At 41.5% G+C, this 11,983-nt stretch overlaps 1 long non-coding RNA gene across 1 annotated transcript; it reads left to right on the top strand.

Moving 5' to 3' along the window:
* Nucleotides 1-5,242: 5,242 nt before the first annotated feature.
* On the top strand, nucleotides 5,243-10,649 carry LOC144521362 (uncharacterized). Its single transcript, XR_013502302.1, has 3 exons — nucleotides 5,243-5,296; nucleotides 5,760-5,865; nucleotides 7,628-10,649. It is a non-coding gene; the product is annotated as an uncharacterized LOC144521362 (long non-coding RNA).
* The last annotated feature ends 1,334 nt before the right edge of the window (nucleotides 10,650-11,983 follow it).

Raw genomic sequence — 11,983 nt, forward strand, 5'->3', positions numbered from 1 at the left:
GCTTAAGTTCATGAAAACAGGGCACTGGCAGACAATAATATATTCATGTATTTATTTATTTTATTTGTTTGAATAGATATAAAGTAATCTAAGTAATTACATTTACTTCAACTCCACAATACATTAATTCATGTGTTTTAAGTCTGTGGAAAAATATTTAGGTTTCTTTCATGTTTGAAATATCTTTGGGCTGTCCTATCAAACTACATCATATATCAGAGGGAGTTGAGACCACATGGTGATGAAAGAAAACCAAAAGCGATGTCTTCTGTCCTCGCATGTTAAAATGAAAGTCTCCATTTTCTTACAGTAGAGGTTTCATGCAGCACAGCATGAGTTCATGAAAAAGTAAAACGTGCAACACTTCAGGCAGAAGGTGCCATAAAGTGAAAGTGGAAAGAAATTAGATTCGGCACAGCTAATATTGGATCCATCCATGTTAATGTTTTTTTATCTTTAGGGCTTAACATAAAGTCAAATTAAGTTATAATATTGGGTACGTGTTATTGACTGGAGGACACAATGTTTTCAAAGATTACTGGAAATCTTTGAAATAATGTGCTCGCCTATAGTAAGATACCATTGCCATTAAGAAAGTTATTGTGCTAACAAAGTAAGATAAATTGGCACTTTATGGTAATTAGAGCCATTGTTGAGACTGCTGCTGCACCACTTGCATGATTTAATAGCAGGTGACTCATTATAGCTCCCAGATAGAACCAAATATCAGCAACAAAAAAAAAAAAAATATACTCACAAAATCTGTGTGAGTAGTATTCCTACTGCCACTAAAGCACCTGAACGCACCATCAAGGAACTTTTCTTTCTCTTATAAAGCACTTGTGATTTAGGCCTATCATATTTGTTATAATGTCTGTGATACAAAGACGTGCTTTTTATAAGGGTTGGCATTACCCACACAACAATTATAGATCTTTGACAAAAAGTAAAAGAAGACGGAATGTCCCATTGAAGGATTACCTATTGTTACAACTGAAAAAAGATAACCTGGACTCATTAGACAAAGGAACAAAGCTACCAAAGGGGCTAGCCTAGATGGTAACTCATTTTTCCTGCGTGTTGTTCAATGTGAGAATGAGACTAAACTTGCCTGGATGAGTGTATGTCTTTCCTAATTTTAGAGGAGTTTGTGCTGTGTTAAACTGACTCACCTAGACACTGCATGCGTTCACATCTAAAAACCGGGCCTGATAGAGTTGGTCTCTCCTGCCGACGGGTGGCTGCTGTTCTGCATTCACAGCTCCCGCTTCCTCTCCTTTGTCGGCGTCTTCACCGGGCCAGCCCCACTCTTCCTCGTTGTTGTATTTCAAGTTTTAAAAAGGTGTATTTTTTGTGTTGTGGGAAAACAAGAAAAGTCTTTCAGTGTCTTTGTCTTCAGTAGTGTTCTCTGTGTAGCCGCTTGAGGCACTTTACGCCTGCTTCCAGCAGGAAACAATCTCCTCATCAATCAATCTGTCATGAATCCCGCTGTCTGAGTCTGTTTTCTGCCTGAGTTGCCTGTATTCTGTCCTGGAGTCTGTTTTCCTGAGTTTCCTGAACTGTTTGGTTGCCTGGCGATGAAGCAAGGCGGGAGATCTCTCAACTACCCACACCTGCATCTCATCAGCTACCTGCACACCTGGTCCTGATCCTCACCTCTCCACTTCTTAAGCTCTGACCTGACATCCATTCCCTGCTGGATTGTTAGCCATGAACAGTATGTTGTGCCTGCGTATCAGCCTAAGTTTACTAATAGTTAGTTTTGCTGTTCTGTTATTTTTGCTCGTTGTGAACTTACCTTCGTTTCCCCTGTCTGCAGTTACTCTCCCAGGATATTCACTCCGCCTCTGCCTGGTCATCTGTTGCTTCAGAAACAACATTGGATCTACTCATTCCCTCCCACCTACTCACCTCCACTGCCTGCTCCGTCACCTGGATTCTCCTGCTTGCACATTTAAGTCTCTTAATAAATACTCACCTTTATTCAACTCACCTTGTCCTGGTCTGCTTCTGGGTTCCGCTCTAGTGAAACGTGACACAATCTCCACACCTGTCATGTTGGCTTAATCAGGTAAACCAACACTCTCCCCTCATGTCTATCCCTATCAATCAGCTAACCACACCCACTTCTAAGGACACTAAACTGATATCATAAAATTTTCTTTACTACAACACAAGACCAAAGACCAGCAATGCAAGAACCTGTTCAGCCTATTTGTTTCACAGGTCCCTCCTGTTTTTTGTCCCTGATGGCTCACATTATTCCAGTGATCAAAGCAACCAGTAATAGTTATTAAGTAGCCAAATAAAAAAAATGTATAAAAAGAAGAAATCTCCCACATATTTTAATTTTTTTCACAACTCATTCTGTAGTGGAAGTTTTCTTGTTAGAAGCACGAGTGTGGATTTAAAAGAAACACAAGAATTGAAACTAATAAAGACTTACTGAGAATAAAACCAAAGTTTGGTCTTTGAGTATTTATTTACTTTTGCAAAAGCAGAGAAAACAGTTTTACAGGTACTCTCAGCACATCTGAAAGGGTCTTCTGACCAAGCCAACAAATCCATACATCTATATAGTAGAAACTCCCTTAAACCACCCCCAGTCAGGTTATCTTTAGCAGCTACACAGAGGAAAAGTCACCATAAACAGTCAAATCCTTTTACAACTTTCCCCTCTGCTCCTGTTCCCAACTTAGCCTAAACACCAGTGTAGCTTAGGAGACAGAAAATGAGACAGTTCAAATGTTATGGCCCTTCTTCACCCTTATCTGCTAAAAAGGAGAGACTGAGTTCTGAAAACAAAAAATAGCTTCAACTAGGCTCAAGGCTGTATGACACCAGTTGCTTCTCCTTGAAGTCTTAGAGTTTACACAAAATTAAAGAATATAAGAGAACTCTTGTAAAATATGAGAGTCTTGTAACATATTAACCTATTATGTTAAAATAAAATGTTGCCATTACAATTCAATCACTGATCTTTTTTTGCTGACATCATTCTTCACATATAGCTTTGTACTTGCAGTTCCAAAAGTGATGTAAGATATCAAATGAACCGCATGATATGTCAAGCCGTTTTAACATTTAATCTAACCACACTCCTATCTGTAATTACATTTTAGATATCCATATTAGCATTTCTCCATGTCAAAATTATATTCTTATTAGTCAGAATGCTAATTAAAGATATCCACAATAACATGCCTACTGTTAGAAATTGTTTTTAAGATATCTACAACTTTGATTGCACTCCTCAAAACTAAATTTAAAATCCTAAAAAGTACAAGTAGCCGTTTTAACATTTAATAGACTGGCTATTCATTTCAGATATCTGTAATTCCATCCAACAATGCTCATTTATATATGTATAAAAAGAAAATCACACAAGTAAGAAAAAAGGGAATGTAAGAAATTAAATGGTGCAAAGTTAAAATATAGGGATAAAAATAACACATGAAATATAAATACATATACAATATCTGTGGTAGACAGGTGTACAGTAGATGCTAAATAATTGTAATGTAAACATAGTAGTAGAAGTATGTACATATTGGGAAGTAATAAATATATAAGAATATAAAGGTAGGCCTTAAAGAGAAGCTCATGACAGCTGTCCTCTGTGCCATCTTCTCTGAAGTCCACACATGTCAAGATGCATCCATGTCAGGCTTGTGATATCCAGATATTGAACACGGACTGCTCCATAGCCCACTTTAAATTGCTTTTAAAACACACAAGAAGCAAACCTCTTAATTTGGAAATCATGCCGTCACTCAATCAAAATTATTGAGAGACAGCACATGCTTCACCTCCCATCCATACACGCAGGTCTCTCTGCTAATTGACCCCTGATTGATTTTCAGTAAATGGATGAGCAGCTGCTGGTGACCCAGGCCAAAGGTTTGACATGAAATCAACATCATTCAGGGCCCTGCTTGCTGGTAGCAGGGTGATTGGGGGGCTTCAAATGAAAATCAGAAGATTATGCAACAGGTTTTTTTATTAGTTTCAATCCAGCGAGGGGAGAGCAGTTGAAACACTTTTCAGATAAACGTTGTTTTCTAAGATAAGGTTACAGATGTTTTGTGATCAACATATCGACATATGTGTTCTACATACAGGGGTGGGACGGATGAAACATAACAGTATAAACGGCAACTATTCATCTAATGCTTTTTATGAACAATACCTGACAAGTAACTTATGTACATATTGTTATAAACATTTTGTAATTTATTTTAATTTAAAGGCTCATATTAACCAAATGGTTAATATGAGCAAGCATGAGTCAATTTGTTCTGTCTCCCAATAAACAATAGGCGATAAGCCTATGCACGTTTGCGTAATCTTTCTAATAGGCTATTTTGATGAAGACAGACAAATCCGTTTACAATTCATTTTCTTAAATTTCTTCCTTGAGTCTGATTGAGTGTTTGCTAGTTGAATAGCCTGTTATTATGAAGAAAACGAGGTCAACCGGAAGACGGTAAACTACTTCCAACTCACCTGATAATTATGGGCATCTTGCACAATATTCTTCCTTTCCGTCGCGACCAGCTTGGTGTGCAGATGTCACTCGATTCATTGTCCACAGATAAGTAAACAATATTGTTTTAAATAGTCTACTAGATGATTGTATGTGTATGTATACATAGCCTACGATATGTGTAATGTTAGAAGTGGTGAATATGAATACTATGAACATTGAATGATGGATGATGAGAGATGAAAAATATCGTGACTGAAAGGTTAGTTTGGCGGCATACAGAACACACAGTGCAGTAGCCTAGTTTATAGCCTACAGTTTTGAACAATGAATGATAATTATTTGACCAAGGCCAATTTTTAACTATCAGAATATTTAGCCTAATATATGTTTCCTGTGAAAAATGAGTCAATGAAATTGATTGAAGATTGGACGATTGATGATTATTTTATTTTTATTTTTTTTAAAGATTTTTTTTTGGGCTTTTCCTTATTTAATGGACAGGACAGGTGAGAAAGGGGAGAGAGAGAGGGGGAAGACGTGTAACCCATGTTAAAATATGATATAAGAATAAATAGTTTAAAAGCTGCATAAATAAGTTTGGAAGTTAAAAGTGATTCATTTAATGTAAGTTAATTCATCAGAGTTAATTAAAAAGGTTAATATAACAATAATTTAATGTTTAAGATTAAAAGTATGCTGACAGAAAATTCATGTCGCTGCCCCTTTAAGGGACTAGTGACACTAGACGCAGCACCTCAGTGACGCTGCAGCAGAGACCTGAGGGAGAGAGCAGAGGAGAAATCGGAGGTTAATAAGCAGAGAAAAGAGTGGAAAAGTTGATTTTGCAGTTGAAAAACATAACTTACCTGGTCGGGAACTGACAGGGAATTTATGAGAACTAAGCCACACCGGTTTTGATGAGTTTTGTGTTGTTTTCTCGCATTCTTGCGGTGTTGTACATTTTTTTTCTCTGGTGAGAGCTAAAACGTAGCTGTTTACAAGGAAATGCTTCGTCATAAACTGTTTACCAGTTAATATTTTGGGTTTATGAAGACTGTGAATGTTATAAAAGTGAATGTATGCTGTGTAAATGAAAGATGTGTGCAGTAATTTGTGGGAAACGGAGCCGTGAGTTAAAAGAGACCGCCCCGCCGCCATTTTTGAGGTAAAAAAGCACCGTAGCAGTAACGTTACAACTTAGAGACTGTGAAACATTTATTTGTGTGAGGATTTAAAAAGAGATTTATTGTGCTTATGACCTGTTACACAGGTCAGGTTTTTTGCTCGGTTGTGCGGGCGTGCACGTGCACAGACGGGATTCAAGATAGCGAGCCAGACCCAGACCTTCAACTCATCTTCTCCATCGCATCAGTGAGGTAGGGGTATCAGGAATTGGTTTTGAACGGAACTGGGAACTGATTGAATTATTATCTTTGGCCTGAGTCGAACTGAAACTTTTCATTGAACTGAGTAATTGAACTCACATTTGGACTTGAACTTGAATTTAAGTTGTTATACTTTTATTTTCATATTGAGTTCATGTTTTTGAATGTGATTTGAAATGATTGTGGTCCATTTTGATTTGTGTAATTTAAGGTATTCTCTTACCTGTAAAAGAAAGAAAAAAAGAGTTAACTCAGGAAGAAAAAATAGGAATTCTAAAATAGGTGCAACCTAGGAAAAAGAGACTGGTCTAACTTAACTTAGATTAGTTTGACTAAAATAACTTAGGTGAACTAAAGAACAAAGATTGAGAGTGAAATACCTTTTCATTAATTATACTTACCTCAATATTAAGAACCTGCAGGGTATTTTTGTTTGCGTACTGTATTTTATATATGTGTTTTGCATTCAGTAAATTGCCGGCCCTTTGTATTTAAAGCAACGGTCTCTGGTGTAATAATATTTTGCTCCCCACTCCTTAGAACCTAGAACTGGTCCAGTGGCGCAATCGTTACAGGTCAGAGTCGAACCCCGGACCCTCGCGTCGAGGCACAAACCTCCAAACCTGTGCGTCTGCTCTACCCACGAGCCAACCCGGGAACAACAATTGATGATTATTAAAGAGATAACGTGTTGCGTAATTGAAAATTAATTTGAATTAAAGGAAACAAGTCTAGGAACAGTATAGGCTAAATAACCATGAACAGGTTTAATTCATGACACAATGTCACAATGATCACAGATGTAATGCTCTGCATCAGTGCAGGCCTCATGGGACCAGTGGAGGCAGAACAGGCACTGCACCCACACTTCCCCAGGCATGGAGGAACTAAAGACCTCGCCACACACCACACATTCCTCCTCCTGGGAACCTGCGTTTGCGGTGGCAGGGGCGACTGCAGCAAAGGCGGCGGTGGCAGGGATGGAGAAGAGATGCTTTTTTGGACGACGGTGCTTCTTCAAAGCCGAAGCAACTGCTGCTGGGGTGGAGGTAGGTGTGACTGCAGCAGAGGTGGCGGCAGAGGGGATAGACAAAAGTCGCTTCTTTGGTGTTTTGGAGGACTACTGCTCCTATTCCTTCTCCAAAGCCGCCTTGACTGTGGTGTCCGTAAGGATCGCAGTTGTCCTGGAATAGTAAATAGGACATTGGCAATAATTATCTTGAATTATATAGGCGTGTATAGGTGTTTGTATCATGTTTTAATGTAATGATAGTTAAACAACTTGGAATTCACTGCACATGACTGGAAAGGAAGACAAGTCAAACACTAAACTTCACTTGCCTCCTTCTCCCTCCTCTCTTATTTTCCTTCCTACGACCAGCCTTAGGAAAGGGACGGACTGCCTCCGGGCTAAATTCTTGGGCAGCTTCAAGGATGTCGATGTCTGCTAATGGAAGGATGAACTTTTTAACTAGGAAGAACTAGTTAATCTTAAATGTAACATTCATTCATGCATTTATTTATTTATCCATCCATCCATCCATTTAATTTACCTGGAGTCGCAGAGGATTCCGGCACCTGTTCTGCACTGTGTGATGGGGTAGGAGGTGGGGGAGGAGGACGGACTGTTACGAATGACGGGGCAAAGGCATCCTTTTCAAAGATCTTAGGATTCAGGGGGCAGATCCTGGTGCAGCAGAACCCAGCTCATACTCATAGATGGTCATATGTTGGCCTGGTTTTTCATCCACAGGTCTGCAGCTGTGTTGACGTAGTGTTTGAGTGGACCAAACACACTTCGATCCAGGGGCTGGAGGCGGTGGGAACAGTGAGGCGGGAAGGATAACATCACAATCCTGTGTGCCCTGCAGAATTCTATTGCTGCTACTGAAATGGGGAGTGGTGGTTGTCCAGCAACAAAGGCAGCATAGACTCCTTGGGGACACAGGTGTGATTGGCAAAATGCTGGAGGATCCATTTGCAGACCCAATGGAGCCAGTAAGACCATCCCTGACGAAGTGGTCCTTGTATTTTTTCCTAGGGAATATGAAGAACGGGGTAAGAACCCGCGAAGGTAATGGTGACCAATGTCCCCCTCTCCCCAGAAGTCATAACTCCTACCTGCCGTGGCAGCTACCACTCTGTCCAGCACCTGCACAGTGGTAATGCCTGCAAAAACAAATGTTAAATGAAAAACTGTTATGTTAAATGAAACTGTTAAATGAAATTTAACATTTTCAAGTTTTCATTTAACAAAACTTTTAAATGAACTAAAGCACGTGTTTATAGTTAGACTAGTATTTATTTATGGATGTATTGTATTTATTTATCTATTTATTAATTAACATGAGTTTCATGAATATCCCTGTCTCGTCCACGTTCCAAATATCCTTCTCTGTGAATTTGTGGCAGTCCAGGACCTTCTGCAAATTGAGGTAGAAGGACTTCACATTGTTCTCATTGAAACAGGTTACATGGTGCATGCTGGTGGCTTGGGGGCGGCGGATGGACAGGGAGGTGGCACGCTGGGGAAATTATGTGAGCCAGTCCTTCCCTGCCATCTCCTCCTCCTCCCAGAAGGCAGGGCATTTGCAGTGAAATCTTGCTGCAAGTTTGTATGCAAGCCTGAGGTCATGAAATGGAACATTTTTATAATGAAACCGAACATTTTTATAACTTATCTTGGTTTTGTGTGTTTTATATTTAACTGTATATAGTTCTGTATTTATTTGTATTCATATTTAACTGTATATAGTTATGTATTTATTGGTGTTCATGTGTGAATGTAGGCTGTAGTTTAATTTTGTGTTTCCCTGTTTTCTTCACACTGATCTCTTTAGGGCTCAAGCCAAAGTAAATTGCTGCTCTTTTAAGATATGCCTGTAGCTTGCCCTCCTGCTCCGGATTGAACACCCTATTATTCGGCTTCAAGTAGCCTGGGGGCCTAACTTGCAGTTGGGTTGTCTCAGCACGTAGCGTGACAGGGTGACATGGTTGAGGCCATGTATTTCAACTGCACACCTAATGCTGACCTCCTTCACTATATCTAAATAGGCCCTTTCATATACTATCATGAACGGTAATAATTGATAAAGAATCCGTTAGTCCAACATGAGTTTAACCTGCTTCTTTATTGACGAGCGTACACGTTTTTACTGCCCATTACAGGCGCGCACCCAAAACGTCACAACCGCGACTACTGTGGCCTGCAGTCACTTGTCATTACATCTTCCCCTTAACGTGGGTAAACTACAATTCTTAACCTGAGATACACATCTCATGTGAACATTGATATCAAGAAGTTTTTAACTCTAGGACTCCTGGGTAGACTGCCCTCGGTCCACAGCAACGTAGGGATTATTCTGCCCTTGATAGTTGCTGTGCCTATGTGGATATGTTGGACAGTCCTTGAGTAGTTGCTGTATAATCTCAGTGTAACAACACTGAGTGTGGACTCCGATATTTAAACAAATTTTAGCATTCCAATCATTCATCACATCTAGTCTAAATAAGTACTAATAACGTATGACATACATTTAACATAGAACAGAATGGCATATTGGTTTAACAGTCTCGTACTCATTGTTTCTTCCCTTCGTCACACAACTCTACAGAACAGACGAACAAAGTGTGAAGTTGACTTACACTATGTGTCTAGGCGTCTCTATATCTATGTCAGTTGGAGTAGCCGGCTCTGGGACTGCCAGCAGATGTCTCCTGTTGCGTCGCATCATTGCTCCACTGTCCATCTTCACCAGGTAAGACCGTGGCTCTTTACACTTGCTAACGACTTTAGCAGATGTTTTCCAGCCTTTCTCGCCATCAAGCTTCACCCTGACGTCCTGCCCAGGGTGTAAGTCAGGAAGCGGTTGTGCAGAGTGATGACGATCAAAGAAGAACTTGGAAGCTATCTTGTTCTGGATGCCCTTTTCCTGGACTTGATTCCTATCGACCGGAGTAACTTGCAGTCTTCCTTCCAGCATAGGCAATGTAGTTCGGATGTCTCTTCCAGCCATGAGTAAAGCGGGGCTCACTCCTTTAGCGGCACTTGGTGTCGCTCTGAAGCACATGAGAGCAAGATATGGATCGGCTGCTTCAAAACATGCTTAGCAGTCTGAACGGCCCGCTCCACAGCACCATTCGCTTGGGGGTAATGAGGGCTAGTGGTTGTGTGCACAAACCCATAGTTCTGACTGAAGTCTTGAAACTCTGCGGATGTGAACTGTGTGGCATTGTCGCTCGCCAGCTCCAGCGGTATTCCCCATCTCACAAACATGCCTTTAAGCCTGTTAATAACTTGATGGCTAGATATTGTAGACAGGTGAGCTATTTCAATATCGCGAGAGTAGTAATCAGTCACAATGAGAATTCTTTCTCTCCAACTCACACAAATCTGCAGCAATGCGCTGCCAGGGGCCACCCGGTAAAGGCGTTGAAAGGAGAGGTTCTCGTCTCTGAGTGGGCTCATTTTCAATGCAGAATTTGCATTCGGACACGGTCCGTGTGATCTCTGAACTGATGCGCGGCCACCATACTGACATCCTGGCACGTGCTCGACACTTTGTCAGTCCTTGGTGTCCCTCACGCAGCTGTTTCAGCACGTAAGACCTTGGTCCAGCAGGAATGACCAGCCTATCCTGGTATAACACTAACCCATCTGCTTCTGAGAGTTGTGCCCTTACGGAGTAATATCCGTGCAGAGATGGGAACAGTGTTGCTCTCAGTGGCCATTCTTTCCTGATGAAACAATGACTGTTTGCAGCTCTCCGTCATGCTGTGTGGCTTCGCGGATTTCACAGAGTTTTTGTGATGACACTGGTGCGTTAGCTACTACTGACTCCACATATGCTTGTACCTCGTGGTCTGTACTCCCTTCACCCAGCTCCTTCAATGGGCTTCTGGAGAGGGCATCAACGACAACCAGCTGTTTCCCAGGGACATGCTCGGCAACTACATGGAACCTTAAAAGGCGCATGAGGAGTCTTTGGCACCTTGGAGGGGCTTTGTCCAATTCATATGTGTTTATGAGGGGCACCAGTGGTTGGTGGTCGGTTTGTAGACTGAAACTGTCCATGCCCTGCACATAACGTGCAAAATGTTCACATCCCCACACACCTTCCAAACACTCTCTCTATCTGAGAGTATCTCTTCTCAGAGTCAGACAGTGTGCGAGAGCAGAATGCCACTGGCTTTAACTCACCCTCATGTTGCTGTAATAATTCAGCTCCTAAGCCATAGCTACTTGCATGCGCGCTTATCACAGTTTTCCAGTTGGCATCATAATATGCCAGTGCAGGGGCTGACATGAGCATTGCTTTAACCTTGTTAAACGCCTGTTCTTGCATTTCACCCCAAACCCACTCACTCTCTCTCCTGAGCAGCCCAGAGATAGGATGCAGCTCCGTGGAGAGGTCTGGCAGGAACTTCCCTACATAGTTAACGAGGCCAAGAACCTGACGCAGCTCCTCAACATTGGTGGGGCTTGGCATTTGCGTGATAGCTTTTACTTTGTTAGGGTCAGGTTTCACTGTACTTCCGTCTTGCCAAAATGGCACTTGGCTTTATTGAGCTTCAAGCCACTGTCTTTTATTGTCCTCAGAACAGCATCTAGGTGGATGTCATGTTCCTCCCTGGACCCTCCGAAAATCAGTATGTCGTCCATCACCACGACAACTCTCTCATGACCCGTTAGCAGTGTAGTCATCTGTCTTTGGAAGATTTCTGGAGCAGAGGTTATTCCAAATGGCAGCCGCCAAAAACAGAATCTGCCCTAGGGGTTATGAACGTTGTCAATTTCTGGCTGCGAGTATCCAGGGGAATCTGCCAGAATCCACATGAAGCGTCCAGAGTAGAAAACACGTTAGCTCCAGCCAGCTTTGGAGCAACATCTTCCAAAGTTGGCAGGATGAATCTCTCACGCTTAACTGCCTTGTTCAATCGTTTGAGATCCACGCACACCCGAACCTGGTCCAATCTGTGGGCTCTGTGACTTCCTCTATTATGCCCAGGGCCAGCATGCGCTGCAGTTCAGCTTTGACTTTTGACAGAAGGGGAAAAGGGATACAGCGTGGCGTCGACACGCCAGTATCCCTTAGCCCGAGTGTAGGGC

The sequence above is a fragment of the Sander vitreus genome, chromosome 7 (assembly GCF_031162955.1).
Source record: "Sander vitreus isolate 19-12246 chromosome 7, sanVit1, whole genome shotgun sequence".
NCBI lineage: Eukaryota > Metazoa > Chordata > Actinopteri > Perciformes > Percidae > Sander > Sander vitreus.